The sequence below is a fragment of the Colius striatus genome, chromosome 17 (genome assembly GCF_028858725.1).
Source record: "Colius striatus isolate bColStr4 chromosome 17, bColStr4.1.hap1, whole genome shotgun sequence".
Lineage (NCBI taxonomy): Eukaryota > Metazoa > Chordata > Aves > Coliiformes > Coliidae > Colius > Colius striatus.
In genome coordinates this window covers 4,511,134-4,514,663 of record NC_084775.1, presented here as the reverse complement: position 1 = coordinate 4,514,663, position 3,530 = coordinate 4,511,134, and the positions used below count along the sequence as shown (strand labels likewise).

Here is a 3,530-nt window from a genome sequence, read left to right as displayed (position 1 = left end):
CAAAGTGGGGTGAATAACATGGCACAGCAGTCCCCTAAAATGCCCTCAGAGTTTATAAAGTAATCTTATTCCAGCACATACATCCCTCAGATGCCCTCCCTCTCCTTATCATCCAACTCACTCAACCATGTCGCTGACATATGTACTTAGCAGCGGTTATCGTCAGTGGCACATAAATAAATGGCAGGTATCAAAGAATCAAGGTCGTCAACTAGTCATGAATATTTCAGAGAGAAGCAACATGAAGAGCTCGAGTGTCCCAGACTCTCAGATTTCCAACTGAAGGAAAAAAACCCACAAACCACATGCACACACACACACAGAGACACACACACACAGTCTGCTGGCGTGGCCTTCACATGCACATAGTTGATTTCACGGCAATACCACATATGTTACGAGACAAACTGTCACGTTTTAAAAAGATATAAATATATATTGTATATCTCTTCTGTATAACATGCAAACTCTAAGCAGCTGGCAAGAGGGCAGTGGTGATTTAATGCAAGAAAACTGTGCTTTGCTGAAGGGGCTGGGGACTAGATAGCTTGGGTTGTAACAAGAAGCCTCTTTGACAAAGGGCAGAGTGGCATCTTTTCACACAATTATATGTGGGTCACATTAACCTCTGCTGTGCAGGATTCCCTTGAGCTGCTTCTGTCTGCGTGTCGCTGTGAAGAAGTCAAAGCAGAAATCCCTCTCTCCCTCTCTTTCACAGTACTGGCCAATGTAGTAAAAGGATGGAAAGGAAAAAGGGGTTCCCAGCTTGTAACATGTGATGCAGGCTGCTAGCACGAGTTTCTCAGAGAACTGTGTAGCAAACTCCACAGCTCAGGGCCCAGCAGCTCCATTAATGAGATTAAGTTAATCAACGGACAGACCTGAGATTTCAAGTGTCAGTGCACTGTTAATAGTTGGATATGTAGTTGTTAATAGCCAAAGAGACTTGGTTAAGTTTCACTTTCAGTACATATGCCAGATGCTGTTTGGAAACTACTTGAGTTTTGTTTTGTGGGTGGAGAGACAGATGGACAGAAGGAAGACAGACATTTTCTCACAGGCTTCCGAGATCCAAATTTTCCCCTGTCAGGCACAACTCAAATTTGCAAATGGAAATTTCATCAAAACCATTATAATTCCTTCAACAAAGCAACAATTTCTTTAACCAAATCATCTGGGTATTCCACTGCTCTGGGCTTGCTTGGGTTCTTTTACTGTTTGTGGGGAATTTCTTTATCAGACAACTCAGTTTCTGGGAGCAGAGTGGCAAACTTTCAACGAGATGCATTTCCCACGTTCTTGTGCCAGGGAAGTCTGTTCTTTTTACAGATTTGTTTTGGTCTGTTTTTCTAGGCACCTCCCTGTGTTCTTCATGGTACCTCTGGACTCAGATGGTTTGATGTGGTATACAGCAAATGATCTGTATGTTCCACGGCAAACTGCATTTAAACGACAAGGTCTTCCACATTTGAGAAAGTCCCGGTGGAAACCTTGCTTTCCTTTACATTAAACCTGGTTCTTTCTCAATGAACTCATTATGGAAATGAAGGAAACATTCCTTGCAGTCACAACTGATACTTACAGTCATTCAACTCCAATTATTTTGTTCATTCACACATTTTTCAATTCCAGTGGGCTGCAGAGTTTTGAACTTGCAGAACACAAGAAGCTGGAAAAGCCTTTGAAGACGCCTGGAGACTGTGAGATAAGGACACAAATTGGAAGTGTCTGCCAAGACACCTAAAAGCAGAGATTAAGACCAACAATTTCAAAGGTATTTGAGCACTTTTCATAGGTTGACATCAGTTCCAGATCATGGTCTGATATTAAAAAGTAGACTGTGGCATTACCAGACTCCGTAATTGCTGCTCACCTTTCACCCTCTGTTGCTCATTTCCCCTCTATGCCAAAGTGCTCTTTCCACTCGTTTGTGCCAGGAAAATTCTGTGTGACCAGGCTCTGAACCAGATGGAGGAACTTTTCCTGCTTTAAACAAACAAACAAACAAACAAACAAACACACACTCTAAACCTTTTTTGTTGTTGCTTTTTGCCAAGTTGGATTGCTCCTCCCATCTGGTTCCCAATCATAGGAGTAGTTGTGCCAGCACAGCAGCAAGAAGCCAAGAGACAACAGGATCTTAAACCAATGTTACCACCAAGCAATTTGTAATGTCAAACCACAGGCTAAATCTCAACTAAAAGCTTTTCGGGTTCAGAGTGAACACCTTTATTAAGATGAATTAAGCAATCCACAGTGCTCAGAGCTGCACTTTCCAAAGGTAGTTTAAGTCTTTATTGTCAACACTCACCTCTAGCAAAAATGGCCTGAAAGAAACCAGTTAGAAGACCATTAACTCCAGGTTTCTGTAGAAGAGGTTTTCTGTGTATATTTTGTTTAATACAAAGGCTTATCTCTGCACTGCAGTCACTACCACTGTGACTCCACCACATCACAGAGATACCAGAACTACCTTAAAATTCACTAGTGCAGGTCCTGATAAAAATCTAGTCTCAATGGCACAGGCATGGACTAATTTGTCCTGACGTGATTACTTGCAAATTGGGTGAGGAGGTCAGACAGCCGCCCTATAACCACATAAAAAGTGTAGTAAGCATTGGCTCCAAGTTTATACCCTACCTACTTTTAAAATGCTTTTCCTTCATTCACTTCATGTGCCCCCTTCAGTGCCAAGTCGCACCCACTCTTTCAGCCAAGAATATGTTTCAATGCCTTGCTCATGCTGAGACTGTAGCTGTGTACTCACCAAAGTCAGGTGTCTTTCAGATGAAGGGTATGAAATAGATCCTCAGCTGGGAAGACTCAACTGGACAACTGGAACTAAACACAAGTAAAAACTGATGAGGATGGGAGTAGGCTTTCCCTTGAACTAACAAAACACTTGTTTCTAGATGTGTCTGCTCAATCTGCAGGCCTAAACTAATGAGATGATGCTGCTGTGAGAACAATCCTGGATCACAATCAGTATCCTCCTCAAAGGGTCTGTCTCTGTTTTGTCATAAGCTGCCTGTCAGTGAAATGAGCAGAGTACTGAGGGATTTCCCACTCAAAGAGATCCAAAACCCATGGACTCACATGAACCCATTCCAGATGTCCCATCAGTTTGTACTGACACGTGGCACGAGGACATCCAAATGACAGAAGGAGCTGGAAGAAGGTTCACACTTGTCTGTAATTCTCAGCTTTGCACTTGCAAAACACATTTCTGGAGTTTAGGCCCTGCTCTGTGTCTTTGGAATCTGGGAAGCACTAACAAAAGCAACACTGCTTGGTTTGGGCCATTGCACACTGTGAAAACAAGGCAGAAGGGCAATATCCTCTCAGTCTTATGCGTCTGTAGAAATGATGTCTGAGCACTAGCATGTAGTTGCATCACAGGCATATCCTACCTGTCAATGTGTGCAGACAGGACACAAGAGCAGGCACAGACACTAGACTGACCCAAACCCAGTGTAACCTTCCAGTACTGTCACAAGGGCAAGAAGATACAGAAGTACTTAGAACAAGAA

At 42.9% G+C, this 3,530-nt stretch overlaps 1 long non-coding RNA gene across 1 annotated transcript; it reads right to left on the bottom strand.

The window, feature by feature from the left end:
* Positions 1 to 1,668: 1,668 nt before the first annotated feature.
* Positions 1,669 to 2,842, bottom strand: LOC133627027 (uncharacterized). The gene is made up of 3 exons (XR_009819895.1): positions 2,768 to 2,842; positions 1,874 to 1,983; positions 1,669 to 1,740 (listed from the first exon to the last, which is right to left on the bottom strand). It is a non-coding gene; the product is annotated as an uncharacterized LOC133627027 (long non-coding RNA).
* Between the last annotated feature and the right edge of the window lie 688 nt (positions 2,843 to 3,530).